General features: G+C 40.3%; 1 pseudogene; it reads right to left on the reverse strand.

The window, feature by feature from the left end:
• Positions 1 to 4,530: 4,530 nt before the first annotated feature.
• The window catches only part of LOC115578051 (GTPase IMAP family member 8-like), a 32,071-nt pseudogene continuing 19,192 nt past the window's right edge, over positions 4,531 to 17,409 (reverse strand).

The following is a 17,409-nucleotide window of genomic DNA, read 5'->3' on the forward strand; positions in this document are numbered from 1 at the left end:
AAAAGTATAACTCTACAGGAGCTGTACATTATAGGTCCAAAAAATGTTATTCAACCATTTAATCACCCAAAAGTATTGCACTTTAAAACATGGACATGAGTTACCCGAGTTGTTTGTCAGGTTTGGGTTGTCAGACTCACTGGCCATGTTTTGGTCAAAGAGCACAGAGTAGGTTCTACAGTTTAAATGAAGACGCAGAGTTCTGAATGTTTGCAAAAAACTGCAGATGCTTTAAATGTGCACCAAACCACATCTAGTAACAGCTGCACTGCTCTCTTATCAAGATGAACCTAAAAACTTAATGTAAGCTCTGAACCAACTGAACCTTGTTTGAGGATTTGGATACACCCCATAGAAAAAATGAGGCGGCGCTTTGTTAACTCTGCTCATCCCTCCCTCCACCATTTACAAGAATAGCAGCACTTCTTTTCAACCATACATAATACTGCAGGCTACTTCCTCTGTCGAATGAAAATAGAACAGCATGTTTTAATGTATCCATTATTTCTTGCAGTTTTGATGATTATGGCTTACAGATAATGAAAACCCAAAATTCAGTGTCTGAGAAACTTAGATTATTACACAAGATCAATAAAAAAAGGATATTTTAAATAGAAATGTCAGGCCTTTGAAAAGTATGTTTATTTCTATGCACTCAATACTTGGTTGGGCCTGCTTTTGCTTGAATTACTGCATCAGTGCAGCGTGGCATGGAGGTGATCAGCCTGTGGCACTGCTCAGGTGTAATGGAAGCCCAGGTTGCTTTGATAGCAGCCTTCAGGGCATCTGCATTGTTGGGTCTGGTGTCTCTCATCTTCCTTTTGACAATACACCATATATAATAGATTCTTTATGGGGTTCAGGTCAGGCGAGTTTGCTGGCCAATCAAGCACACTAACACCATCATCATTGAACCAGCTGTGGTACCTTTGGCAGTGTGGGCAGGTGCCAAATCCTGCTGGAAAATGAAATCAGTATCTCCATAAAGCTTGTCAGTAGAAGGAAGCATGAAGTGCTCTAAAATTTCCTGGTAGACGGCTTCGTTGACTGTGGACTTCAGAAAACACCGTGGACCAGAGCTCAGGCAAGCATGGAGAGGTGAGGGTATGCATAATGGTGATCCCTCCAAAAGGCAAAGGGGCGTCCACAGAAAAAAACAAGTACTGGAACCTCTTACTTAGCAGGAAATGCCTCGTGACAAGGAATCTGCTGGTGTGTGTCTGTGTATGACTGACAGACAAAGTGACAGAAAGAGGGAAAAGAAAGTAGAAAGTGAACCATAGCACACATTGTTTTTGTAAGTTTTTGCTGTACGTTATTAATAACTCAGTCCAACTCACTGCTTTGTCAGTCATTGACCCGGCTGGCCACACCTGTGATATATTCTGGTAAAGCTGACCCAAACCCACCTGACCCACAGGTGTGTTCCCGGGTCCTGTGGGTTACGGGTCGACTGGGGTGACATATCGAGTTGACCGCTGCCACCGTGTGACTACTGTGTGATTGTGGCTGTTACGGTCAGTGAGGTCTGATTATGGAAAGATGTCCTGGGTAGGTTGAACTGTCCTCATAGTAGATCTACAGGCCTCTCCTTTCAAACAGGCCCAGGATGTCAGTGACAGAAATCTGGTGCCTTTCCACCTCAGCTTTACTCTTAGAACAGTCATAGATGTCCATTGAAAAAGTACAAAGACAATATATTATGTAATATGTTTAATATGTTTTTTTGTAATTATATGCTCATTCTGAATTTGATGCAGTCAATCATTTCTGACAAACTCTGAACCCATCAACCGTTGTCATGAAAATGCTGATACCTTTTAAAATGTATTTACTGGCCTTTTCATGACTTTTATTTAAAGGACAGCTGACAGAGATGACAGGAAATGGGGATGAGAAGGGGGATGACGGGCAGCACAGGGCCGCAGGTCGGACTCAAGCCCTTGGCTGCTGCAGCGAGGACAAAGCCTCTGTACATGGGGCACATGTTCTACCAGCTGAGCTACTGGAGCAAATTGTGTATAACCACAACAGTTTTACAAAGTGTTCCTGAGCTCCTGTATCGATCCTTTATAAGATTATGTCTTTCACAAAGTGGTTCCACTGCATATTTCTGCCCTCCAGAAACAGCTTCATTTTCAACAACAAAATAATTACTACTACTACTACTACTACAAACAACAACAACAACAACAAAAACCCCACACACAATAAATACACTGTGACAAAAGAGCCCTTTGAACATCAGGAGCAAAGAGGCAGATGTCCAAGCAGCTGTAGCTCCTCCCTCTGCACCTGTCTGCTGTTCAGCTGCAACAGGGAAAGATCATGATCATGAACCAGAAGTCGTCACCATATTGTCTCTACAGGGTGAAAACAGAGGCTGAAGAAACTATGATCACACTGTAAAACAAGGCAGTGCTGATCAAATATGAACCACAATACTGTTAATTGTCTTTTTCTCTCCTCAAATGTTTTTTTTTTTAAATGTCATGTTTTAAAACAGATGACTGGAGTATTTACTGGTCGGGTGTGGTGCAGTGCATTCTTGTTTATCTAGGTTATCTGTCTTATGAGCAGAAGGAAAAAGCACAGCGCTATTTCTCAGTTTTCTCTTATCATGTAGCACCAATGTAAAGAACATTAATGTCTGTCCACTGCAGAGACAGCCCAGTTTTATACAAGAGTTATCTTTCCAGCTGTGAAGTGATTCTTGTGACAACACAGTAAAACAACCTGAACAGATAAATGAGTGTAGATAACCTTTCTATTTGTTTCTGTATGAGAATGTGGGGGACCAAACAGGAAGGTCTGATTAACTGATGGTTCAACCGGTTTTGCCATTTCTTGTAAATGGTGGAGGGAGCGGTGAAAAGGGTTACTGACGTGAGATCACAGTGTGATCATAGTTTCTTCAGCCTCTGCTTTCACCCTGTGGAGACAATATGGCGGTGACTTCTGGTTCATGATCATAATCTTTCCCTGTTGCAGCTGAACAGCAGACAGGTGCAGAGGGAGGAGCTACAGCTGCTCTGTCTCTTTGCACCTGATATTCAAAGTGCTTTTTGTCATGGTGTATTTATTTTGTGTGTGTGTTTTGTAGTTCTTTAAAATACTTTTGCCAAACGGTAGTAAATACTTCTCCATCTGTTTTGCTAGATTGGAGAACAGAATAACCTGAATTGCAATCAAATGTGTTCCATTAAGTTTTTTCTATCTATTCCTTTTTAATTAGTGTTTCAACAGTAAAAAACATATTTGTAAGAAATAGGCCATAAATGTTCAAGAATCTGAAATCATGTCAGTCATTGTCAAACAGCTTTTGCCAATTTAACTTCAAATCATCAAGCACTGGTGGAAATTATTTAAACATGCTGTTGGCTGACCTTCAAAATATCAAAGATTAAACAAGTAATATTGGGACAACTACTACTCAAAATGTTTTACTTAAGTTAAAGTAACATTAATAAGGTTCTCCATAACAAGTAAAAGTCTTGCATTCAAAGTATTGTCAATAAAGTTTATTCATCAGGAATTAAAAGTAATAGAGTACACTATAAAATAATATAATGACAGCCTCTGAAATTAATGACAAACTTTAACCAACAGAAAAACAACATCAAAAAAACAATGTTTCACAGATTCACAAACAGTGATAATATGCAATCAAGTTAACAGATCAGAGTGAGGATATGAAAACAGATTTTGAATTAACAAAATAAAATGACAATCAAAATAAGGAAACTTAATATATAAGAATAATTTAACGTACAATCTTTCTTGAGTTATGATAATGATTGAATGATTGATCAAGTTTTTATTTTCGTGTCGTGCAGATAGAGACACCAAAAGTACAGCGCTCAAACAATTTATTACATTTCATTTCATTACAAGAATAAAACAAATGTTTCAACTGAAACAAAATATTCTGCCGTCCCTCTCAAGCTTTTTTTGTCAGAGCATTTAATTTATTGATTGCTGTCGTGATGTTAAGAGATTTTTTTAAAATAACTCACCAACCTTCGCTTTAAATGGCCCTTAATTAATTCATCCTGGGGTGCTGAGAGCTGCCTTTGCAACATGTACAACTCCATTATCTAATCCAGCATGGGTGTTTGACAGGAGGAGCTTCATAATCAGAAAATTCAGCCTTCCTTCTAGCCTCTTTTTCTTGCTTGTACTTTAACTTGTCTTCTTCCTGTTTCAACATCTTTTCATACAGCCTTTTCATTTCATCCCTTTCAATTTTAAGCTCCTTTTCCCTCTCTGCCCTCTCTCTCTCTCCTCTCTTCATTTTCCTTCATCTCCTTCAGTCTCTCCTCAAACATCTCCTTTCTCTCCCTCTCCATCTCGGTTCTCTCTCTCTGTCTCTCTGCTTCTCTCTCCTCCCTCTACCTCCGTCTTTCCTCATACATCTCCTTTCTCTGCCTCTCCATCTCATTGCTTATTGTAATTATTGCTGCTTCTATCTGCTCCTTCTCCCTCTGCCTCTGCTCCTCTATCTCCTCCTCTCCTCCTCTCTCTCTTTCCTCACCCTCTCTCTCTCAGCCTCAACTGTTCTTGCATTTTCTTCATGTTTTTTTCATGTTGTTCCTGAAGTTCCCTCTTCAGTTTATCAAACTCTTTTTGTATTTTTTCTTCTTCTGCTTTCAGGATGCGTTGTTTCTCCTCTTGGATTTCCCTCTCGGCCTTTTGGAACTTCTCGTTGGTGTAGTGGCTTCCTCCGTTCCTCTGCACTACATCTCTGATCTTCTGGAGCAGCTCATTGACCTGTGAGCGATCCTTCTTCTCCTTATTGTTGAAGAGGTGGTACTGGTTGTTACATCTGGCCACAAGTTCTTGAAGGTCGGTGTCGTCATCAACAAATTTCTCGATTGTTTTCGTCAAGACTATCACCACGAGTAAAGAGAACCATGCTGTATCTGTTTGCATCCTGGCCAAATATTTCTTGAATCTTTTGCACCGACTGCTTTTCCTCTGCAGTGAATCTGCCAACACCAATGACCACCAGAAACACATGGGGTCCAGGAGCAGCCAAACGAATGCACTGGCTCACATCTTTGACTGTTTTAATGTCCTCAAACCTGTTGTCAAACAGGCCCAGAGTGTCAATGACAGCAATCTGTTGCCCATCTATCACAAGTTTCATGCTTGAAACAGTCAACAGTCACAGACTGAGAAGTTGCACTTTGATACAAACTCCTTTCGTCCCAGGATGGTGTTTCCAGCAGCACTCTTCCAGATCCAGTCTTCCCCACCATCACTATCCTCAGCTCCTTGTTATTTGTGATGATCTGTCCTGTGTAGAACAATGTGTGACACTGAATCAGACATCAGGTTGCACAGACATTGTCCTTCATGTGACGTATACAAAGACTGAAAAAGTAGAAGCATCTGTTTGCTGCTTTTGGAGAAGCAACATCGTTGGAAAACATTTAAAAAAAATAAACCATGATTGTATTCCCCAATGCAGATTAGAGTGCTCATTTAGGACCCCGTCTATAAAAGTATAACTCTACAGGAGCTGTACATTATAGGTCCAAAACATGTTATTCAACCATTTAATCACCCAAAAGTATTGCACTTTAAAACATGGACATGAGTTACCCGAGTTGTTGGTAGGTTTGGGTTGTCAGACTTGCTGGCCATGTTTTGGTCAAAGAGCACAGAGTAGGTTCTACAGTTAATGAAGACGCAGAGTTCTGAATGTTTGCAAAAAACTGCAGATGCTTTAAATGTGCACCAAACCACATCTAGTAACAGCTGCACTGCTCTCTTATCAAGATGAACCTAAAAACTTAATGTAAGCTCTGAACCAACTGAACCTTGTTTGAGGATTTGGATACACCCCATAGAAAAAATGAGGCGGCGCTTTGTTAACTCTGCTCATCCCTCCCTCCACCATTTACAAGAATAGCGGCACTTCTTTTCAACCATACATAATACTGCAGGCTACTTCCTCTGTCGAATGAAAATAGAACAGCAGTTTTAATGTATCCAGGTTAGATGATACAGGGTACATCTTTATTTCTTGCAGTTTTGATGATTATGGCTTACAGATAATGAAACCCAAAATTCAGTGTCTGAGAAACTTAGATTATTACACAAAGATCAATAAAAAAAAGGGATATTTTAAATAGAAATGTCAGGCCCCTTTGAAAAGTATGTTTATTTCTATGCACTCAATACTTGGTTGGGCCTGCTTTTGCTTGAATTACTGCATCAGTGCAGCGTGGCATGGAGGTGATCAACCTGTGGCACTGCTCAGGTGTAATGGAAGCCCAGGTTGCTTTGATAGCAGCCTTCAGGGCATCTGCATTGTTGGGTCTGGTGTCTCTCATCTTCCTTTTGACAATACACCATATATAATAGATTCTTTATGGGGTTCAGGTCAGGCGAGTTTGCTGGCCAATCAAGCACACTAACACCATCATCATTGAACCAGCTGTGGTACCTTGGCAGTGTGGGCAGGTGCCAAATCCTGCTGGAAAATGAAATCAGTATCTCCATAAAGCTTGTCAGTAGAAGTAAGCATGAAGTGCTCTAAAATTTCCTGGTAGACGGCTTCGTTGACTGTGGACTTCAGAAAACACCGTGGACCAGAGCTCAGGCAAGCATGGAGAGGTGAGGGTATGCATAATGATGATCCCTCCAAAGGCAAAGGGGCGTCCACAGAAAAAAACAAGTACTGGAACCTCTTACTTAGCAGGAAATGCCTCGTGACAAGGAATCTGCTGGTGTGTGTCTGTGTATGACTGACAGACAAAGTGACAGAAAGAGGGAAAAGAAAGTAGAAAGTGAACCATAGCACACATTGTTTTTGTAAGTTTTTGCTGTACTTATTAATAACTCAGTCCAACTCACTGCTTTGTCAGTCATTGACCCGGCTGGCCACACCTGTGATATATTCTGGTAAAGCTGACCCAAACCCACCTGACCCACAGGTGTGTTCCCGGGTCCTGTGGGTTATGGGTCGACTGGAGTGACATATCGAGTTGACTGCTGCCACCGTGTGAATACTGTGTGATTGTGGCTGTTACGGTCAGTGAGGTCTGATAATGGAAAGATGTCCTGGGTAGGTTGAACTGTCCTCATAGTAGATCTACAGGCCTCTCCTTTCAAACAGGCCCAGGATGTCAGTGACAGAAATCTGGTGCCTTTCCACCTCAGCTTTACTCTTAGAACAGTCATAGATGTCCATTGAAAAAGTACAAAGACATATATTATGTAATATGTTTAATATGTTTTTTTGTATTTATATGCTCATTCTGAATTTGATGTAGACAATCATCTTTGACAAACTCTGAACCCATCAACCGTTGCCATGAAAATGCTGATACCTTTTAAAATGTATTTATTGGCCTTTTCATGACTTTTATTTAAAGGACAGCTGACAGAGATGACAGGAAATGGGGATGAGAAGGGGGATGACGGGCAGCACAGGGCCGCAGGTCGGACTCAAGCCCTTGGCTGCTGCAGCGAGGACAAAGCCTCTGTACATGGGGCACATGTTCTACCAGCTGAGCTACTGGAGCAAATTGTGTATAACCACAACAGTTTTACAAAGTGTTCCTGAGCTCCTGTATCGATCCTTTAAGATTATGTCTTTCACAAAGTGGTTCCACTGCATATTTCTGCCCTCCAGAAACAGCTTCATTTTCAACAACAAAATATATACTACTACTACTACTACAAACAACAACAACACACAAAAACCCCACACACAATAAATACACTGTGACAAAAGAGCCCTTTGAACATCAGGAGCAAAGAGGCAGATGTCCAAGCAGCTGTAGCTCCTCCCCTTGCACCTGTCTGCTGTTCAGCTGCAACAGGGAAAGATCATGATCATGAACCAGAAGTCCACCGCCATATTGTCTCTACAGGGTGAAAACAGAGGCTGAAGAAACTTATGATCACACTGTAAAACAAGGCAGTGCTGATCAAATTGAACCACAATACTGTTAATTGTCTCTTTCTCTCCTCAAATGTTTTTTTTTTTAAATGTCATGTTTTAAAACAGATGACTGGAGTATTTACTGGTCGGGTGTGGTGCAGTGCATTCTTGTTTATCTAGGTTATCTGTCTTATGAGCAGAAGGAAAAAGCACAGCGCTATTTCTCAGTTTTCTCTTATCATGTAGCACCAATGTAAAGAACATTAATGTCTGTCCACTGCAGAGAAATCCAAGTTTTATACAAGAGTTATCTTTCCAGCTGTGAAGTGATTCTTGTGACAACACAGTAAAACAACCTGAACAGATACATGTGTGTAGATAACCTTTCTATTCATGTCCATAAGAGGATGTGGGGGACTAAACAGGATGTTCTGTTTAACTGAGTGTTCAACAGGTTTTGCCATTTCTTGTAAATGGTGGAGGGAGGGGTGAAAAGGGTTACTGACGTGAGATCGCAGTGTGGTCACAGTTTGTTCAGCCTCTGTTTTCACCCTATAGAAACAATATGGTGGTGACTTCTGGTTCATGATCATGATCTTTCCCTGTTGCAGCTGAACAGCAGACAGGTGCAGAGGGAGGAGCTACAGCTGCTCTGTCTCTTTGCACCTGATGTTCAAAGTGCTCTTTTGTCACGGTGTATTTATTTTGTGTGTGTGTTTTGTAGTTCTTTAAAATACTTTTGCCAAACGGTAGTAAATACTTCTCCAGCTGTTTTGCTAGATTGGAGAACAGAATAACCTGAATTGCAATCAAATGTGTTCCATTAAGTTTTTTCTATCTATTCCTTTTTAATTAGTGTTTCAACAGTAAAAAACATATTTGTAAGAAATAGGCCATAAATGTTCAAGAATCTGAAATCATGTCAGTCATTGTCAAACAGCTTTTGCCAATTTAACTTCAAATCATCAAGCACTGGTGGAAATGATTTAAACATGCTGTTGGCTGACCTTCAAAATATCAAAGATTAAACAAGTAATATTGGGACAACTACTACTCAAAATGTTTACTTAAGTTAAAGTAACATTAATAAGGTTCTCCATAACAAGTAAAAGTCTTGCATTCAAAGTATTGTCAATAAAGTTTATTCATCAGGAATTAAAAGTAATAGAGTACACTATAAAATAATATAATGACAGCCTCTGAAATTAATGACAAACTTTAACCAACAGAAAAACAACATCAAAAAACAATGTTTCACAGATTCACAAACAGTGATAATATGCATCAAGTTAACAGATCAGAGTGAGGATATGAAAACAGATTTTGAATTAACAAAATAAAATGACAATCAAAATAAGGAAACTTAATATATAAGAATAATTTAACGTACAATCTTTCTTGAGTTATGATAACGATTGAATGATTGATCAAGGTTTTATTTTCGGGTCGTGCACATAGAGACGCAAAAGTACAGTGCTCGAACAATTTATTACATTTAATTTCATTACAAGAATAAAAACAAATGTTTCAACTGAAACAAAATATTCTGCCGTCCCTCTCAAGCTTTTTTTGTCAGAGCATTTAATTTATTGATTGCTGTCGTGATGTTAAGAGATTTTTTTAAAATAACTCACCAACCTTCGCTTTAAATGGCCCTTAATTAATTCATCCTGGGGTGCTGAGAGCTGCCTTTGCAACATGTACAACTCCATTATCTAATCCAGCATGGGTGTTTGACAGGAGGAGCTTCATAATCAGAAAATTCAGCCTTCCTTCTAGCCTCTTTTTCTTGCTTGTACTTTAACTTGTTCTTCCTGTTTCAACATCTTTTCATACAGCCTTTTCATTTCATCCCTTTCAATTTTAAGCTCCTTTTCCCTCTCTGCCCTCTCTCTCTCTCCTCTCTTCATTTTCCTTCATCTCCTTCAGTCTCTCCTCAAACATCTCCTTTCTCTCCCTCTCCATCTCGGTTCTCTCTCTCTGTCTCTCTGCTTCTCTCTCCTCCCTCTACCTCCGTCTTTCCTCATACATCTCCTTTCTCTGCCTCTCAATCTCATTGCTTATGTAATTATTGCTGCTTCTATCTGCTCCTTCTCCCTCTGCCTCTGCTCCTCTATCTCCTCCTCTCCTCCTCTCTCTCTTTCCTCACCCTCTCTCTCCTCAGCCTCAACTGTTCTTGCATTGTTCTTCATGTTTTTTCATGTTGTTCCTGAAGTTCCCTCTTCAGTTCTTCAAACTCTCTTTTGTATTTTTTCTTCTTCTGCTTTCAGGAGCGTTGTTTCTCTTTTCTCCTCTTGGATTTCCCTCTCGGCCTTTTGGAACTTCTCGTTGGTGTAGTGGCTTCCTCCGTTCCTCTGCACTACATCTCTGATCTTCTGGAGCAGCTCATTGACCTGTGAGCGATCCTTCTTCTCCTTATTGTTGAAGAGGTGGTACTGGTTGTTACATCTGGCCACAAGTTCTTGAAGGTCGGTGTCGTCATCAACAAATTTCTCGATTGTTTTCGTCAAGATCATCACCACGAGTAAAGAGAACCATGCTGTATCTGTCTGCATCCTGGCCAAATATTCTTGAATCTTTTGCACCGACTGCTTTTCCTCTGCAGTGAATCTGCCCACACCAATGACCACCAGAAACACATGGGGTCCAGGAGCAGCCAAAACGAATGCACTGGCTCACATCTTTGACTGTTTTAATGTCCTCAAACCTGTTGTCAAACAGGCCCGGAGTGTCAATGACAGCAATCTGTTGCCCATCTATCACAGTTTCATGCTTGAAACAGTCAACAGTCACAGACTGAGAAGTGCACTTTGATACAAACTCCTCTCGTCCCAGGATGGTGTTTCCAGCAGCACTTTCCCAGATCCAGTCTTCCCCACCATCACTATCCTCAGCTCCTTGTTATTTGTGATGATCTGTCCTGTGTAGAACAATGTGTGACACTGAGTCAGACATCAGGTTGCACAGACATTGTCCTTCATGTGACGTATACAAAGACTGAAAAAGTAGAAGCATCTGTTCGCTGCTTTTGGAGAAGCAACATCGTTGGAAAACATTTAAAAAAAATAAACCATGATTGTATTCCCCAATGCAGATAGAGTGCTCATTTAGGACCCCGTCTATAAAAGTATAACTCTACAGGAGCTGTACATTATAGGTCCAAAAAATGTTATTCAACCATTTAATCACCCAAAAGTATTGCACTTTAAAACATGGACATGAGTTACCCGAGTTGTTTGTCAGGTTTGGGTTGTCAGACTCACTGGCCATGTTTTGGTCAAAGAGCACAGAGTAGGTTCTACAGTTTAAATGAAGACGCAGAGTTCTGAATGTTTGCAAAAAACTGCAGATGCTTTAAATGTGCACCAAAACCACATCTAGTAACAGCTGCACTGCTCTCTTATCAAGATGAACCTAAAAACTTAATGTAAGCTCTGAACCAACTGAACCTTGTTTGAGGATTTGGATACACCCCATAGAAAAAATGAGGCGGGCGCTTTGTTAACTCTGCTCATCCCTCCCTCCACCATTTACAAGAATAGCAGCACTTCTTTTCAACCATACATAATACTGCAGGCTACTTCCTCTGTCGAATGAAAATAGAACAGCATGTTTTAATGTATCCATTATTTCTTGCAGTTTTGATGATTATGGCTTACAGATAATGAAAACCCAAAATTCAGTGTCTGAGAAACTTAGATTATTACACAAGATCAATAAAAAAGGATATTTTAAATAGAAATGTCAGGCCTTTGAAAAGTATGTTTATTTCTATGCACTCAATACTTGGTTGGGCCTGCTTTTGCTTGAATTACTGCATCAGTGCAGCGTGGCATGGAGGTGATCAGCCTGTGGCACTGCTCAGGTGTAATGGAAGCCCAGGTTGCTTTGATAGCAGCCTTCAGGGCATCTGCATTGTTGGGTCTGGTGTCTCTCATCTTCCTTTTGACAATACACCATATATAATAGATTCTTTATGGGGTTCAGGTCAGGCGAGTTTGCTGGCCAATCAAGCACACTAACACCATCATCATTGAACCAGCTGTGGTACCTTTGGCAGTGTGGGCAGGTGCCAAATCCTGCTGGAAAATGAAATCAGTATCTCCATAAAGCTTGTCAGTAGAAGGAAGCATGAAGTGCTCTAAAATTTCCTGGTAGACGGCTTCGTTGACTGTGGACTTCAGAAAACACCGTGGACCAGAGCTCAGGCAAGCATGGAGAGGTGAGGGTATGCATAATGGTGATCCCTCCAAAAGGCAAAGGGGCGTCCACAGAAAAAAACAAGTACTGGAACCTCTTACTTAGCAGGAAATGCCTCGTGACAAGGAATCTGCTGGTGTGTGTCTGTGTATGACTGACAGACAAAGTGACAGAAAGAGGGAAAAGAAAGTAGAAAGTGAACCATAGCACACATTGTTTTTGTAAGTTTTTGCTGTACGTTATTAATAACTCAGTCCAACTCACTGCTTTGTCAGTCATTGACCCGGCTGGCCACACCTGTGATATATTCTGGTAAAGCTGACCCAAACCCACCTGACCCACAGGTGTGTTCCCAGGTCCTGTGGGTTATGGGTCGACTGGAGTGACATATCGAGTTGACTGCTGCCACCGTGTGAATACTGTGTGATTGTGGCTGTTACGGTCAGTGAGGTCTGATAATGGAAAGATGTCCTGGGTAGGTTGAACCGTCCTCATAGTAGATCTACAGGCCTCTCCTGTCAAACAGGCCCAGGGTGTCAGTGACAGAAATCTGGTGCCTTTCCACCTCAGCTTTACTCTTAGAACAGTCATAGATGTCCATTGAAAAAGTACAAAGACAATATATTATGTAATATGTTTAATATGTTTTTTTGTAATTATATGCTCATTCTGAATTTGATGTAGACAATCATCTTTGACAAACTCTGAACCCATCAACCGTTGCCATGAAAATGCTGATACCTTTTAAAATGTATTTATTGGCCTTTTCATGACTTTTATTTAAAGGACAGCTGACAGAGATGACAGGAAATGGGGATGAGAAGGGGGATGACGGGCAGCACAGGGCCGCAGGTCGGACTCAAGCCCTTGGCTGCTGCAGCGAGGACAAAGCCTCTGTACATAGAGCACGTGTTCTACCAGCTGAGATACTGGAGCAAATTGTGTTTAACCAGTTTTACAGTGTTACTGAGCTCCTGTATCTATCCTTTATAAGATTATGTCTTACACAAAGTGTTTACACTGCATATTTATGCTCTTCAGAAACATCTTCATTTTTAACAACAAAATAATTACTACTACTACTACTACTACAAACAACAACAACAACAACAAAAACCCCACACACAATAAATACACTGTGACAAAAGAGCCCTTTGAACATCAGGAGCAAAGAGGCAGAGCAGCTGTAGCTCCTCCCTCTGCACGTGTCTGCTGTTCAGCTGCAACAGGGAAAGATCATGATCATGAACCAGAAGTCGTCACCATATTGTCTCTACAGGGTGAAAACAGAGGCTGAAGAAACTATGATCACACTGTAAAACAAGGCAGTGCTGATCAAATATGAACCACAATACTGTTAATTGTCTTTTTCTCTCCTCAAATGTTTTTTTTTTTAAATGTCATGTTTTAAAACAGATGACTGGAGTATTTACTGGTCGGGTGTGGTGCAGTGCATTCTTGTTTATCTAGGTTATCTGTCTTATGAGCAGAAGGAAAAAGCACAGCGCTATTTCTCAGTTTTCTCTTATCATGTAGCACCAATGTAAAGAACATTAATGTCTGTCCACTGCAGAGACAGCCCAGTTTTATACAAGAGTTATCTTTCCAGCTGTGAAGTGATTCTTGTGACAACACAGTAAAACAACCTGAACAGATACATGTGTGTAGATAACCTTTCTATTTGTTTCTGTATGAGAATGTGGGGGACCAAACAGGAAGGTCTGATTAACTGATGGTTCAACCGGTTTTGCCATTTCTTGTAAATGGTGGAGGGAGCGGTGAAAAGGGTTACTGACGTGAGATCACAGTGTGATCATAGTTTCTTCAGCCTCTGCTTTCACCCTGTGGAGACAATATGGCGGTGACTTCTGGTTCATGATCATAATCTTTCCCTGTTGCAGCTGAACAGCAGACAGGTGCAGAGGGAGGAGCTACAGCTGCTCTGTCTCTTTGCACCTGATATTCAAAGTGCTTTTTTGTCATGGTGTATTTATTTTGTGTGTGTGTTTTGTAGTTCTTTAAAATACTTTTGCCAAACGGTAGTAAATACTTCTCCATCTGTTTTGCTAGATTGGAGAACAGAATAACCTGAATTGCAATCAAATGTGTTCCATTAAGTTTTTTCTATCTATTCCTTTTTAATTAGTGTTTCAACAGTAAAAAACATATTTGTAAGAAATAGGCCATAAATGTTCAAGAATCTGAAATCATGTCAGTCATTGTCAAACAGCTTTTGCCAATTTAACTTCAAATCATCAAGCACTGGTGGAAATTATTTAAACATGCTGTTGGCTGACCTTCAAAATATCAAAGATTAAACAAGTAATATTGGGACAACTACTACTCAAAATGTTTTACTTAAGTTAAAGTAACATTAATAAGGTTCTCCATAACAAGTAAAAGTCTTGCATTCAAAGTATTGTCAATAAAGTTTATTCATCAGGAATTAAAAGTAATAGAGTACACTATAAAATAATATAATGACAGCCTCTGAAATTAATGACAAACTTTAACCAACAGAAAAACAACATCAAAAAACAATGTTTCACAGATTCACAAACAGTGATAATATGCAATCAAGTTAACAGATCAGAGTGAGGATATGAAAACAGATTTTGAATTAACAAAATAAAATGACAATCAAAATAAGGAAACTTAATATATAAGAATAATTTAACGTACAATCTTTCTTGAGTTATGATAATGATTGAATGATTGATCAAGTTTTTATTTTCGTGTCGTGCAGATAGAGACACCAAAAGTACAGCGCTCAAACAATTTATTACATTTCATTTCATTACAAGAATAAAAACAAATGTTTCAACTGAAACAAAATATTCTGCCGTCCCTCTCAAGCTTTTTTTGTCAGAGCATTTAATTTATTGATTGCTGTCGTGATGTTAAGAGATTTTTTTAAAATAACTCACCAACCTTCGCTTTAAATGGCCCTTAATTAATTCATCCTGGGGTGCTGAGAGCTGCCTTTGCAACATGTACAACTCCATTATCTAATCCAGCATGGGTGTTTGACAGGAGGAGCTTCATAATCAGAAAATTCAGCCTTCCTTCTAGCCTCTTTTTCTTGCTTGTACTTTAACTTGTCTTCTTCCTGTTTCAACATCTTTTCATACAGCCTTTTCATTTCATCCCTTTCAATTTTAAGCTCCTTTTCCCTCTCTGCCCTCTCTCTCTCTCCTCTCTTCATTTTCCTTCATCTCCTTCAGTCTCTCCTCAAACATCTCCTTTCTCTCCCTCTCCATCTCGGTTCTCTCTCTCTGTCTCTCTGCTTCTCTCTCCTCCCTCTACCTCCGTCTTTCCTCATACATCTCCTTTCTCTGCCTCTCCATCTCATTGCTTATTGTAATTATTGCTGCTTCTATCTGCTCCTTCTCCCTCTGCCTCTGCTCCTCTATCTCCTCCTCTCCTCCTCTCTCTCTTTCCTCACCCTCTCTCTCTCAGCCTCAACTGTTCTTGCATTTTCTTCATGTTTTTTTCATGTTGTTCCTGAAGTTCCCTCTTCAGTTTATCAAACTCTTTTTGTATTTTTTCTTCTTCTGCTTTCAGGATGCGTTGTTTCTCCTCTTGGATTTCCCTCTCGGCCTTTTGGAACTTCTCGTTGGTGTAGTGGCTTCCTCCGTTCCTCTGCACTACATCTCTGATCTTCTGGAGCAGCTCATTGACCTGTGAGCGATCCTTCTTCTCCTTATTGTTGAAGAGGTGGTACTGGTTGTTACATCTGGCCACAAGTTCTTGAAGGTCGGTGTCGTCATCAACAAATTTCTCGATTGTTTTCGTCAAGACTATCACCACGAGTAAAGAGAACCATGCTGTATCTGTTTGCATCCTGGCCAAATATTTCTTGAATCTTTTGCACCGACTGCTTTTCCTCTGCAGTGAATCTGCCAACACCAATGACCACCAGAAACACATGGGGTCCAGGAGCAGCCAAACGAATGCACTGGCTCACATCTTTGACTGTTTTAATGTCCTCAAACCTGTTGTCAAACAGGCCCAGAGTGTCAATGACAGCAATCTGTTGCCCATCTATCACAGTTTCATGCTTGAAACAGTCAACAGTCACAGACTGAGAAGTGCACTTTGATACAAACTCCTTTCGTCCCAGGATGGTGTTTCCAGCAGCACTCTTCCCAGATCCAGTCTTCCCCACCATCACTATCCTCAGCTCCTTGTTATTTGTGATGATCTGTCCTGTGTAGAACAATGTGTGACACTGAATCAGACATCAGGTTGCACAGACATTGTCCTTCATGTGACGTATACAAAGACTGAAAAAGTAGAAGCATCTGTTTGCTGCTTTTGGAGAAGCAACATCGTTGGAAAACATTTAAAAAAAATAAACCATGATTGTATTCCCCAATGCAGATAGAGTGCTCATTTAGGACCCCGTCTATAAAAGTATAACTCTACAGGAGCTGTACATTATAGGTCCAAAACATGTTATTCAACCATTTAATCACCCAAAAGTATTGCACTTTAAAACATGGACATGAGTTACCCGAGTTGTTGGTCAGGTTTGGGTTGTCAGACTTGCTGGCCATGTTTTGGTCAAAGAGCACAGAGTAGGTTCTACAGTTTAAATGAAGACGCAGAGTTCTGAATGTTTGCAAAAAACTGCAGATGCTTTAAATGTGCACCAAACCACATCTAGTAACAGCTGCACTGCTCTCTTATCAAGATGAACCTAAAAACTTAATGTAAGCTCTGAACCAACTGAACCTTGTTTGAGGATTTGGATACACCCCATAGAAAAAATGAGGCGGCGCTTTGTTAACTCTGCTCATCCCTCCCTCCACCATTTACAAGAATAGCGGCACTTCTTTTCAACCATACATAATACTGCAGGCTACTTCCTCTGTCGAATGAAAATAGAACAGCATGTTTTAATGTATCCAGGTTTAGATGTACAGGTACATCTTTATTTCTTGCAGTTTTGATGATTATGGCTTACAGATAATGAAAACCCAAAATTCAGTGTCTGAGAAACTTAGATTATTACACAAGATCAATAAAAAAAGGATATTTTAAATAGAAATGTCAGGCCTTTGAAAAGTATGTTTATTTCTATGCACTCAATACTTGGTTGGGCCTGCTTTTGCTTGAATTACTGCATCAGTGCAGCGTGGCATGGAGGTGATCAACCTGTGGCACTGCTCAGGTGTAATGGAAGCCCAGGTTGCTTTGATAGCAGCCTTCAGGGCATCTGCATTGTTGGGTCTGGTGTCTCTCATCTTCCTTTTGACAATACACCATATATAATAGATTCTTTATGGGGTTCAGGTCAGGCGAGTTTG

This window comes from Sparus aurata, unplaced genomic scaffold (genome assembly GCF_900880675.1).
Source record: "Sparus aurata unplaced genomic scaffold, fSpaAur1.1, whole genome shotgun sequence".
NCBI lineage: Eukaryota > Metazoa > Chordata > Actinopteri > Spariformes > Sparidae > Sparus > Sparus aurata.